The sequence below is a fragment of the Ambystoma mexicanum genome, chromosome 7p (assembly GCF_040938575.1).
Source record: "Ambystoma mexicanum isolate Mex_15411 chromosome 7p, UKY_AmexF1_1, whole genome shotgun sequence".
Taxonomy (NCBI): Eukaryota; Metazoa; Chordata; class Amphibia; order Caudata; family Ambystomatidae; genus Ambystoma; species Ambystoma mexicanum.
In genome coordinates, this window is record NC_090939.1 from 809,597,864 (window position 1) to 809,612,649 (window position 14,786).

Sequence of the window (14,786 nt, forward strand, 5' to 3'; positions counted from 1 at the left end):
CTTCTTACTCGTTCATCGCTATCCTGGATACCCTGGAACCACAAACTTCCCGGAACTCTGAACGCGTCCTGCAACCTGACGAGGCTCGGGCGAGCCTATTCAAGACCCGAACCATCCACAGGAAGAGTCCTGCGGCCGAACAAGGGAGATCCTGATCACAGGTGAGACGGGGGGAGATTTACGACAGTTTGAGACGCAAAACGATCAATACGGATTCTACCATGGAGAATGCTATTCAGGACCTGATGCGCGGAATGCAAGAACTTTCCACAGAGATGCAGAATTTAAAAGCCGAGAATGCGGCGCTAAGACAGCTTGTCTTGTCACGTGACTCCGCGAACAAGGACAGCGTATTATTGGGAGGAGTGGTTGATAAATACGACGGTTCAACAAAGACCTTACGTGGATTCCTGGATTCTTGTTTGATACATTTTACCTTCAAGCCCTACTATTTCTCAACTCCTAGGGCTAAGGTGGTCTTCATAATATCGCATCTTTCCGGTAATGCCCTTACATGGGCCACTCCTTTACTCAATTCAGGGGATGCTCTCCTGGATGATTATGAAGGGTTCATCGCGGAACTCAAGACCATGTTCGAACGACCAGACTGGTCCACGGTGCTCAAGAGAAGTTACTTGACTTCCAACAAGGATCCCAAGACATGTTGACCTATGTTACTAGATTCAAACAGCTAGCCAAAGAGGCGGACTGGCCCCTGGAAGCCAGTTTTACCTTGTTTCGCAGAGGTCTAAATGAAGAGATTAAGGATGAGTTAGCCACGGTGGCACGTCCTAGTTCATTCCAGGCCCTCCTGGACTTGTCTATGCAAATAGACTTCAGAATCCAAGAAAGAAAGGCCGAAAAGAAAAAGAATAAAGTCTCAATTCAAAGAAACTCCCCAGAGAATACTACAAGGACAGAATCTGCCAAGAATCCGAGCACTGATTCTGAACCCATGCAATTTGGAGCCTTTCGTGGACCAATTTCCCCGCAGGAAAGGTTAAGAAGGATACACACAGGCTTATGCATGTATTGTGCCTCAGATAAACATCTAGTTAAAGAGTGTCCTCTGGCTCCTCCCCGACGCTCGGGAAACGCCCGATCCTAAATGGAGCAAGGTTTCGGGAGAGCGATGTTTGCTCCACATCAATTCCATCCTTGAACTCTCCTGGACAAAACAAATTGGTGATATTACAGGCCTTTTTATCGCCATCCAAGGACAAGGTCTACCCCATACTGGCCTTGCTGGATTGCGGAGCAATAGTAGTCTTCATTGATCAAGATTGGGTCAGAAGTCATAACATTCCATATGAAGCAAGAAGTTTTTCACAGCCAGTGGAAGCAATTGACGGAAGACCTCTTTCCTCAGGACCCATAAGTCTGCAAACAAGGGAGATCCATCTTTCCATAAATCATCATCAAGAAAGAATTGTGTTTGACATTATAAAATCAGCCCATTACCCCTTGGTTCTGGGCATGCCCTGGTTACAAAAGCACAATCCATATATTAACTGGACGGCCGGATCCTTATTCCTGGGCTCGGATTTCTGTATGAACCATTGTTTAAACCTGGATACCTCAGTCACAGCTCCTATAAGACTACCAAGGTGTCCAGAGACACCACTCATGGTTTCCAATATTGTACAAGTTCCAGAGATCTATCAAGGGTATGCTGATGTATTCTCTACTGCCATTGTTCAAGCCTTACCTCCACATAGACCCGAAGACTGTGCCATAGATACTGAACCCTCAGCAGTAATTCCCTTTGGCAGGATGTTTATCCTTTCAGAACCCGAAAAGAGAGCCCTCCGGGAATACCTAGACACTAATCTTGAGAACGGCACCATGAGACCTTCAAAATCACCAGCTGGTGCTTCATTGTTCTTCGTTCCAGAAAAGGATGCCAAAGAGCTTAGACCTTGCCTGGACTATCGGGGCCTAAATCAATACACCCTGAAAGACAGATACCCACTACCCCTGATCTTGTATATCCTTGAAGCTGTGAAAGGTGCAGTGATATTCATGAAACTGGATCTCCGAGGTGCTTACCATTTGATCCGTATCCGGGAAGGAAATGAATGGAAAACAGCCTTTAGAACACCCTTTGGTCACTTTGAATACCTAGTCATGCCCTTTGGTCTGACTAATGCTCCCGCAGTCTTCCAGCGTTTTATGGATAGGGTATTCTCTGACATGTTATTTCTCAATGTTATCGTCTACTTGGATGACATATTGATCTTCTCCAAGGACTCCTTGAAACATGAAGAACATGTAAAAGCAGTACTTCAAAGTCTCTGTGAAAATCAACTCTTAGCCAAACCAGAACAATGTTTGTTTCATGTTCCATCAGTTCACCATCTGTCCTTTGTCCTTAGTTCAGAAGGAATTAGTATGGACCCTTCAAAGGTGAAGGCTATACTGGCTTGGCCCGTCCCAACATCTGTTAAGCAAATACAATCCTTCCTGGGGCTTGCCAACTTCTACCGGAATTCGTTCCCACCTTTTCCGAGATTGTTCATCCTATTGTTAATCTCCTGAAGAAAGACGTTCCATTTAACTGGTCTATACCACAAGACAAGGCATTCCAACGCTTGAAAGAAGAATTCACTCAGGCCCCCATCCTGGCCCAACCTGACATAAATCGTCCTTTTCTAGTGGAAACTGATGCCTCCAATTACGCCAAGGGAGCAGTTTTAAAACAAGAATCCGATGATAAGGTGGAACATCCCATTGCTTATCTCTCACGGACCCTGACCACCAGCGAGACTCACTACTCAGTCTGGAGAAGGAGTTATTGGCTATTCGTCATGCCTTCACTGAATGGAGACATCTACTCCTGGGTGCTAAATATCCAGTTCAAGTCTGTACTGATCATCGAAATCTTCAGGTCCTACAATCCATGGAGTGCAGGAACAGTAGACAAGCTTGATGGGTTTACTTCTTTGCTCAATATCAATTTCAAATTTCACATGTTCCTGGATCGCAAAACTTGATTGCCGATGCCCTTTCTCGGTGTCCCGACTACGTTCCCTTGGAGGATAAGATCTATCCTAAAATGTTTCCACCCACAATCTTTGTAGCTCAAGCAATCAATCTCCTGGAAGAAATCAGAGTACAGACTCAATTATCTGAACTCTGGAAGGACATATCGAAGAAAAATCCCTGGCGTCTAACAATCAAGGAAGGATATTTATTCAAGAACAATTCAGGGGTCATTCCGACAAAAGAACTTCAACAGAAGGTAATGAATCTATGCCATGATACTCTTCGCTCCGGCCATCGAGGAGTAACCAACACCTTCCGTCTTATACAAAGACAGTTCTGGTGGCCAGGGATGAAGTCCAGACCAAGACCTGTGCTATTTGTAGTCAGAACAAATACGATAATCAGAGGCCGGCGGGTCTGCTTCTACAACCTACGTTGCCAACCAGACCCTGGGAAGTTATTGCCCCTGACTTCATTGTTGAATTACCACCTTCCCGAGGATATATAACCATCATGGTAACCATTGACTTGTTCACTCATCTAGCTCATTTTACACCATTGTATAAACTACCATCTTCCTCAGAACTTGCCGGAATTTTCCTGGAACATATTTTTCGTTTTCATGGCCTTCCTTCCAAGATTATTTCGGATCGGGGACCTCAGTATATTTCACAATTCTGGAAACATCTCTGTCGTGTTCTAGGAATCCAACGTGCCCTTTCTTCAGGCTATCATCCACAAACCAATGGGGCAACGGAACAAGTAAATCAAACCCTGGAGCAATATCTTCGTTGTTTTGCCACCAAGGTTCAAGACTATTGGTCTCTCCTTATACCTTTAGCCGAATTCTCCTACAATAACTCAGACCATTCAGCTCTCAAGATCAGCCCTTTCTATTGCAGTCAAGGTTATCACCCATCTGTTTTACCATCAGTTCTTCCAGAATCTACTCCGGTACCTACCCTTGACTCTTGGATTCAGACGCCGATCGACTTACAAAGAGAGGCCAAGGATCAGTTAGAACAGGCCCAGACTCGAACCAAAAGATACGCGGACTCTAAGAGAAGACCATCACCTTCCTATTCAGTTGGCGATCAAGTCTGGTTAGCCTCGAAAATGTTACCTCGACATCTACGACCAAACAAATTAGCTCCTCGCTATTATGGTCCATTTTCTATAAAGGAGATCATCAATCCTGTCTCCTTCCGACTTAAGCTCCCGGATTCCTGGAAGAAGATACATCCAGTCTTCCATACTTCCCTGTTGAAACCCTACGTTAGTTCTACTCCAAAACCCTTCAAACCCACACCTGATGTTGTGGACGACCAGTTGGAATATGAGGTGTCCAAGATATGTGATTCCAGGTATAGGAGGGGTCGACTACAATATCTGGTCGAGTGGAAAGGCTACCCCCCTAGCGAGAGAACATGGGAACCAATTTCTAATTTAAAGACTCCTCGTTTGCTCAGAAGATTCCATTTTATTCACCCAGGCAAGCCTGGAGGAACCAGTCTTCGGAGGGGGCATGCTGTCATGACCCGGTGAAATTGCCCCTTCTGGACCTCATGGTCATTGTCATGAAGGGCTGGTACTCCTTGTTCCTCCCAACATGGCCGTACCAAGCTCCGTGCTACGCACTAGCTTTCACGTCGTGGCACGTACTATAAATTGATCACGCCCCTGCGGATCCGCGCGTCTCAACTCTATCTTCGGTAGTGACCTGACGTGCGTTTACTCTCTACATTGGTTTCCTTTGATCCTCTTACTTCCTTCCTTGCCTTTTTTCCTGTTCCTGGATTTCTCCCCCCCTTCTTACTCGTTCATCGCTATCCTGGATACCCTGGAACCACAAACTTCCCGGAACTCTGAACGCGTCCTGCAACCTGACGAGGCTCGGGCGAGCCTATTGAAGACCCGAACCATCCACAGGAAGAGTCCTGTGGCCGAACAAGGGAGATCCCGATCACAGGTGAGACAGGGGAGATTTACGACACCCAAGGAGTTGTATAAGTGAAAATCTTGAGAAGAAAGGAACTTTAATGTTTTGTTGTGTTGCATCAGGCCTTCTAAAATGAGAGACTTTGAATGGCAAACAGACTTTGACTCAGAAGGACTTGATGTGGAAGGTCAAAGTTTGGAACTGCATCCTCATGCTAAAGATGCCAGAGAGTGTGCTAATCTCGAGTATGCCGCCTTGTCCCGTGCTGAAAACGTGGTGAAGGGAATATCCAGACATATCATTTCTTCTACACTTTTCTTTTGTATTACATTGTTTCCCACGCTATGTGTATTTAGAAGTAAGGATTGGCAATAGGTTTATTAGTATAGGCCCTTTTGTTTTGACAGATTTGACTAGGACTGCTTTATAATTTGATGGTCGTAGCTTTCTCCCATCTTTAGATTATGGTTAGTAAAGTGTTTTCCAAACCCCATTGCAGTTCAATAAATACCCTTGAACTGTAATCACCTATGTCTTACTTACTGTTTGATACCATACCTATGAAAGGCACTGGATCAGCGACAAGGAACTAAAATTCCTGACTACAAGCCAAGGCCGCACCCCATCACTACACGCATTGCCTAAAATTCACAAAAATTCTGTCAATCCACCGGGTAGGCCCATTGTATCTGATTGTGGTTCGATTTTAGAACCAGTGTGCAAATTTATTGATGTTTTTCTAAAACCTTTAAGCGTGAAAACGGCAACTTATTTACGAGATACTACGCACCCTATCCAAATATTTGAAAATCTTCCCTTCGATCCCCAGATACAAATACTTGTGACAATGGATATCAAATCATTGTATACAAGTATTCCTCAAGATCCGGCCATTGAATGTATTGTTCATGTCCACCTTTGAGTCAAATAACATCCTGTGTGACAAGAATCCTTATAAAACATGTATCTCGTATTGGAAACGCTACATTGATGATATCGTGTTTATCTGGAGTGGTTCAGAAAACAAACTCAACCTCTTTCTCAGCTGGTTGAACAACATCGACAATAACATCCAGTTTACTATGCAATGCAGCAACAAAGAAATCAGCTTCCTTGACCTAAAAATCAGACATGAGGACGGAATCTTGAAATGCTGCCTGTATCGCAAAACCACTGCTCAGAGCACTCTCTTGCACTTCTCAAGCAACCATCCACGCCATCTGAGAGAATATTTACCATATGGCCAGTTCCTCCGAGTGAGGAGGAACTGTACCAATCTTGCGGATTTTTACCAACAATCTGAGGACCTTGCCAATTGTTTATTGGAAAGAGGTTACCCCAAAAAACCTGTCTCAAACACTAAGAAAAGAGCAAGGTTCATGGATAGAGATATGTTGCTGTCAAAAAACATCAATCGGGAACACTCTGATCCTGACAAAATGACCTGTGTGATCACACATGGTCCCCACACCTTTCAAATCAAGAAACTAATTTGAAAATATTGGCCCATTGTAAAACTGAGTCTACCGGACTCCCCAACGCCACGTATTGCTTTTAAAAGAGCAAAAAACATATGTGACACCCTGGTACATTCTAAATTCAAAAAACCAGCTCCAAGAACAGGACTTTCGGACCTCAGGACGACTGTTGGACATTTTCCTTGCGGCTCCTGTTCAGTGTGCCAATTTACCTGCAAAATGAAAAATTTCAACATTGGGACAAAGATTTGGCACCTCAACTCAATGATAAATTGCAAAACAAAACAAGCAATCTATTGCATCGAATGTCCGTGTGGCCTGTGGTATTTAGGCCAGACAAGCCGATCAGTGAACATCAGAATCTCTGAGCACTGATCCCCCGCGTCAGATGCAAAAATACATCGGCACCGCCTGTAAATCATTTCTTGGAAAACCACTATACTACTAATGATATCAAATGGTGGATCCTAGATGTAGTTAAGGAATCTGCAAAACCATTACGCAGTCTCCAGCACAAAGAAGCAAGATGGATCCAAAGACTCTCTAGTCATATGCACGGATTAAACAAAGAATTTTTGCCCCTAATTTGAAGCATAAGAGTCCGCCACACACAAATAATTGCACCGCTTCAATGAACGTGGCTCTCTAATTTTCATCATGCACAAATCAACCAAGACATCAACACTGAACATAACATTCAGTGCATAAGGTCCATATGTCTTATTCTTTTGCACGGTAGGAGCAGCGATACAAATTAGGCGGATGTGCACGCGGAAAACAAGTGTTTTTCATAGTAGCTTTACTCACTTACGACCAATTTCAAGCAAAATGAGCACCAGACACCCTCTAAAAGCTGGCTAATAAATTGAACATGAGGCACGCATGCGCGTAAATTCCTTCAATTCAAATAAATTCAATGTACACCAAACAATTATGCCTAGCTCACCCCGCGGTCTGACGGTAGGTGAAGAATGTGTAAATAGGTATCTTAAGTCGTCTTCCTTCAAATCGGCTTCATTTACCCACGATTATAAATATGTTTGCACACAAATGCTTTAACACCATCAGCGAGCGTCTGTCCAATCAGATCTAGTGCAGGAGGGTCACACCTCCCTAGCACTAGGAACAGACATCGTACTGAACCAATCACTGTGCGTATACACTGGGGCAACCAGGAAATGTTGCCTTGACCAATCAAACTCGTGCTCTGCGAGACACACCCGCTGCAGCGAAGGCGGCGCCTCGTATTGTATTCATGACTCAGCACTCAGACCCCGAGCAGCCATATGCACTGCCCGTAGCAAACCCACCTAGAGGCACTGTGAGGCCGTGCTGCATCTACGTGGTTCTCACGTGTCTTCATGGTTGCTGAATAACAAAGCAAGTACCAGACCGTTACTGATATTATGATATACAACGTAACAACGCTTGTTTGAATTGGTGTTTGAGGACAATATAACACCAACCTTGCTCCCTTCTTTGTCTTTTTTATTCCCTGTACTGTAGCAAGTACAGCTGGATCCAACGCCACACCCGCATTCAAGTTACCTGAGGATCTACCAAGAAATAGTATCTGAAATACGACTCCCTTCATAGGAGGTAGGAGACAAATAATTAATTAACTCTCCTAGAGACGAATGAGCTAAATACTATTGGTTCTAGAGCCCTGATAGATCTTTCTCTATCCCATCCCAGAACGGATCCTAAAACAGCGGGTGGTCGCACACGGGGGGCCCTGGGTTCCATGATGCATCCTTCTCACCAGTGGAAGACTTCAACCCCAGCCTAAGTGGGTCCTTGTTCCAGTCCCTGCCCACAATTAGGGTAAGGACGTTGCTCCCACTGGGTTTCTATTTGTTGTTGCAATCCAAAAAAAACTTTTAGATACATACACATGCCCCAACATCTGAAAACATTCCTTAAATTCTTTTTTTCAACTTTCTTTCTGGCTGCATTCACACAGGGTGAAGTCGGCTTTCAATTTTTCCCTGTTCCTGCCCTGAGGAAGGCTTCAGTATAATCTACCTGCCCAGCAGGGGGCATATCCGAAACGTGATATGGATGTTTTTATTTATTATTCATATCTATTTGCTCATTGATTGTTTGCATTCACCTGCTCGCAAGATTTGGTTTTCTCTAAAGGAACCTTTCCTTTTTTGGTTTCTAAACCTTTTTTACAATTTGTTACTTGTTCTTCAAGCTTTTTCATATGAATTGAGTCAAAGTCTCTTTCGAATCTATTTCTTCTTTATAATCATGCATCATTTATGACTGTTTAAAGAAAAATGTATATGTTTTTCTTTAAAATGTAGCTTTGAAAAGTGCACAATAAATTGCTTTAACAAAAAGGGATGTCTTCAGAAAAATATAGTGGCATAGAATAATTGTGATATCTGCTGTTTAGGATACACAACAAATTAAGTCAACTGAGTTTACCCAAAAATATATATCTTTCATTAGTCCCAATCCACTCTATGCTTTAAGGGACTACCCCGATCTTAGTTTTTATGTATGAAGAAAACCATGCCTTCCTTACACACACTCTCTGCCTTTCCTGCGGTGTGCGTGGCATGCATATGTACCTATGCACACGTGATGTAATGCAGCGCAATGCCTGGTGTAGGCACCGGGATTGCATGGCCAGTAATATTGCCCCAGCAATGGAAAAGGTGGGCTGAAATGAGTCTGTAGCCAAAAAATGTAGGGCTGTCAGCACATTCTCCAGGGGCATGAGTGCATGGGAGCAGATGGTGGATGATGCAAGGTCTCCCTCCCACTCTCTGACCAGGTCTAGGATGACATAGGGAGGGAATCTGTACCTTGCATACACCTCGTCATCCTGCATCCCAAAAAGCATTGTGCGAGGATGGAAAGACCTTTCCCTCACCATCTTCCCCCTCCTCGTCCTTCTTCAATGAACATGTACAATCACTGCTACTACAGCTGGATTCATCCTGGAAGTGCAACTTTGAAATGCCATGCATTGCGTGCTTATATACGTATTATTTGTGTTTTTTGCATTGCATCGCGTATCATGTGTTTGTGAGATCCCGAGGTTTGCATGTGCCTTTTCGCTCTGGGAAGTTGCGGTTAGAATCCATGAATTGGGTTATGATTGTGATTGATTAGGCATGTTATTTTTTACGTGACGCGTTACTCAACACGCCCATGTTATTCCTCATTTTTCTCAAGGACTGGGAAATATGCATGTTCCGGCCCCCTATTTGTTTCTTTGCGCTCATCCTTCCCACACTTTGCGTAGTGTGTCGCGCAAAGCGCTCAGCACCACGCAAAGTAGGGAAGGACCCGCACCAAGTGAGTGAAGACCCACGCAACGTCTGATCAATGAATCAGCAACATGAGTTTTGTGTGCCGCAAAGTGCATTTTTCGGCACAAAGTGCCTTTGAGCTGTGTTAAACTTTCTTTGAATTGGGCCCTGAATGTTTTTATGAATAAATATATTTTTATATTTTTAATTTATTTTGTTGTCTTTTTTTGAGGAATGTTCGTACTCAGGTAGTTAACATTTTTTACTTGGCATCAAGAACAAGTGTTATTATGCGCCTAGAATGGCCTGCGTTAATAGTGCCAGTCTGCATTTGCCCTTTTAACGCGCATGGCATTTTTTTGTTGGCATCAAACATAAAGCAAATATGAGAAGAGTTATTACATGGCTAGACGGGCCTACATTAGGGGTGCCAGTATGCATTTTCTTTCTTAATGTGGCATGGCATTTTATATTGAGAATGAATGGTAAAGCCAACATGATGAGTGTTATAATGCGACTCGACTGCTGGCTCCAGTGGTTGCTGGGGCCGGGAGGATAGCTGAATGAAAACGTGTATGTCTTGGAAGCAAGACAAAGCATAGCAACACAGGTTCGATTCCCAGGTTTGTACTTAGAAACTGGTCTCCGGTATTAAGCGTGTTATAAAAGATATTCTATGTTCATTCACCACCATTTTTTTTGTTCACTGTTTATCGACTTTTTTATTATTTTATTTGGCGGGGGTCCCCTCCACACCCCCTTCCTCTATTATTTATCCCCTATACCCCACCTCACACTACCCCTTAAATGCCCTTATCCTCCACCCCACCACATTTTCTTATGGTTTTTTTTTTTGACAAAATGTTCTGGGCAAAATATACCACGAAAAAAAGGGCGATGGATGAACTTCGTATCATCAAAGAACAATTATACTTATATTCTTGGGGCTACATTGCAATGAGTAATGAGGCCCTTAGTGTGTCATAGTATTTTTGTATATGAGTATGATTATGTGGTAGACTGGCCTACATTGGTAAAGCCAGTCTGGATCTACTTACATTCTGTGGCATGGTATTCGTTACTGGTTGGGAGTTCATATGTTGTAAAACTGGCATGTATTGGAGCAGCCTGCATGGACTTGGATGGGCACTGCCACTATGTTGTGGGCAAAGGCAGCACGAAAATATGCCAGAAAATGCCACTGTGCATTGTTGGTGACTAGGTTATTGGGGGAAGATCTCTCCTGCAACTCCTTGGTTTGTTCAGGCACCTGCGCTGCGATCTGTTGCTCCTGCATATCCGGGGCAAACGTGTATGCTGCTCCAGTTCAAAAATTCACCAGCAACTACTGCCCAGCGGGCCAACCTACAAGGAGTCATCCCAGCCCAGACTCCTGGGAGCAGCAAAGAGGCAGCAGCGCAGACAGTGGCAGGCACAGTCGCCAGTCACAGAAGAGAGCTGATGATTCTCTTCACAGTGTGCTGGTAAAAATTATTCTTTTCATTTTGAACTTTTCTTTCTGCACTTCCAGTCATTTCCTTCCTTACCCCTTGGCCCCATCTTTTTCCTCTCCTCTTTCTCCACCCACCATCATGCAGCATTAGAGCAAAACAAATTGTGATTGTGTTTTGTTAACTGTTCCGCCCCACTGCTTTCACCCAAGCTGGTCACTGAGTGAAAATGTGATTACATCACTTCTGATAATATCACCTCTGGTGATGTTACTTCCCTAACATCTGAGAATCCGCTGTTGAATTCATAAGTTGGCTCCTCTGAGATGAGGTACCAACAGTACTTAGGAGTGAAATGGGTAAAAGAAATGTGAAGTATCGAACACCGTCCTTAATGATTTATTTAAATAAAAGCATCACAACATTTCATAAAAAGCAAATTTCTATAAGCTTTCGGTCAGCACAGGCAACAATGTAAAAATTAACAAAAAAATATTACCGATGGGCATTCACAGTCATTCTCGTTTCAGCGCATTTCCCGTTAAATTGGACATTTAAAAAAAAATATGAAAATCAGACGACTAAGTAATACATGGCAAGCAGTTAATGATTCGATAAGAGGCACACAAATATCCATACATATCTTATCTAGCATCCGCAGGTAAAAGATGATGCCTTTGGGCCAACGAGGCGCTTTACAAGTATGCATAACATAACAAATATATTGTACATTAAATACAAATGTGATCTGATTCAAACTGGGTGTGCAGGCTCAATAAGCATTGCCACCGTTCAAGCCATCAGTGGGAACACAAGTCACATTATTAGCAACTTATCATAGAAACTCACCTGTACACTTCTGTTACGGACGAACCCGGTTGCAGGTCTCAAAGAACTACTATCATAAACGTCTAGCTGAACAGAAGCCTATACTCGTGCAGCTGGAAAATAACATCCTCCTTTATTTGTAATCTTTGAAATCATTGCCACGGGTTCAGGTCTCGGTCTTCAAGTCTTGACAATAGCAAACACCATGTGGAGAGGCACTTTGACAAAGCAGAGGACCCAAACACACCATTAGGCAGGGGGTGACCAGAGCTATGAATCTGTGCACATCCCTTAAAAGAGAATGAATAAAGAATGATTTTAAGGCGACACATGCAGCCGTTTAACCAGCCTGTAACACATCATTAGGAAACAAGACATACAATTCAAGCTAAGACTCCATTTCAGAGTTCCGGACACCTAATAGAAATATTTCAAGTGTCCAATTTCATAATAATTCACAAACCAATGGTGACTGTAATCATCTTTGGTATGGACACAATTAGGTTTGAGTATCATAATTGGTTCTTTGAAACAGAGGAGTTTCCACTCATGTTTACAACATTAAAATCACTTTTATCCCCTAGCTTCAGTACACAAATACAAACATACAAATGATTACAAGTTAAATTAATTTCCCCGGCGCAATAGAGTGCGTGATCCAACCACCTTGTGACTGAAACTTCTTTATTACAGTGCATTGTTGTAGGCAAATATGAAATGTATAGCTATTGCCCCCTTACTCGGGTTAGTTTAAAAAGTCCATGTTTGCAGGCAGTGAAAAGTCCTTTGTGTCACGATAACTCCCACGCGCACACCACTGGCCCGGGATCGTGTGGTCTCCAAAGCGCTCTCCCGCCCCCCGTCTCGCTCATCCCTTTTTCCCTCTCCTCTCCGAGACTCACATGGATACTCACATGCCTTGCGCGCGCGGCCACGCCTGGTCCGTAACAGGACTGCTCTCAGGCTACGGCCGTTTCTTCACTGGCAGTTACCTTGGCGCCTGGGATCACGAAGAACTAGCATCGGGCTTCCGCGTCGCGGGACTGTAAGGTCGCGTGACGCACTTGCCCGATCACGTGACCCAGCCGCGCATCACGTGACCAGAAGCACTCATCACGTGACCAGAGGCGCGAGTACTTAAACACAGGAAACCCAGGTACTCGTTGCTTCACAGCTGTGCTCTGCATCCTGTTTGGCGTTACGTACTTCGGCTCATTGACTACTCATGGAATCGGCCTGGCCTGCTCTACTGGACTCTTCTTGGATTTCCCCTTGGATTTGTTACTTGGTGATTATTGGCTTTCGACCACGGATTGTTTGGACTGACTCACGGATTCTCCCTCTGGCACTTCGACTCTTTGGACTTCTTGTCTCTCAGCTCCACAGTTTACTCCTGCTAACAGGCGGATAAGCCGACTACTACTCCTTTTGGGGTAATTCAGTCCACGTGGGTCCCGGACCTCCCCATTAGGTTCATCATCTCTACCTTGACCTCCTTAGGTAAGACCTTTACTTTTTTCCTAACACTATGGTTTATTGCTTATTGCTTGGTACTTAATCCGCATTTTCTTGCAGCAGCTTGGGGTCCCAGATGTTCGCGGTCCAGGATTTGAACATCTCCGCCTGTGGCCTCAACGGCTGCACAGAGAGTCACTTTGGGTTCTCTCTGTGCAGCATTTGGGGACGGAGGCCTCTTTTGCCTACACGACACTCAAGTCTCAACACTTTGCCGTTTTGCTCTACATGACATGTTTCATCTTCGGGCTTTCAACAATGCCCTACATTCTTCAGGAGCTATTTAATGGCACGCAGTAGGTAGTGTCTATGAATTCTTCTTTGTTTATTTTATATTGCATATACAAGGATTTTTCTTTAGCCTTGTATGAACGTTCTGCAAGTGTTGCTTCCCCTGGAAAAGAACCAATATAATAGAAATGATAGAATGATGTTTCTATAATGATTATGCACCATATTAGCATCTATTTTCACTTGACAACTATAGATACGTGAATTACCTGTATGGATTTGGATTCGGCTTCCCTTTAATTTGGTGCCTCTCTTTGTATGACAGGGTCCAAACCAATCACATGTAAGGATACATTTGATTACCCTCTTCTGTTTTGGGAGAATAGCTATTTAGACTTCCCTTATTTTCCTGGGCTCTCCATTGCCATTGTACTTACTAAATTACGCTTTTCAAAGTGCATGTGTTTCAGTACAGTTACATTCGTTTATTTAGCCTCTTGTTGTTGTTGACGAAGAGATACCTACAGAAAGACATTTAAAAAGTATCTGTGTGGTTTCGGTTATAAAGATTTTAAGGGGTTAACCTAGCTTCTTTTATTCACTGTGAATGACTCTGGTGTTGTTAAACAAAATAATTGGCTTACCTGTAGATTTGTAATTTTCACAGATCGGTTACTTTGGAGTCTCCGCATCTAAATGTTCGCTACTTAAGTTTGTTGTATTGGTTATTAGCCTTAGATACGGGACGAAACAGAATGGAGCGGCATGGCAATGGAAACTCTCCATTGATGTCTACTCTTGACTATCTTTATTCTATTAGTATGGGCCAGAGATACAGAGGGCTTTCATACATGACCAAAGCAGGTAAGAGTAAAATACTAAGTGGCTAACTAAACACATGTAACTGAAACACGTACATGTTAAAAACCGTCATTTGCTAGGTACATTTGCAATGGATCGCACGGGAAAATAAGAGAGGTTTAACTAGTTAGTCTAACTGGCTATTCTCCCAAAAATGAAGAGGGTAATCAAATGTATCCTTACAGGTGATCGATTTGGACCCTTGAATATTAAGAGAGGCACCACATTA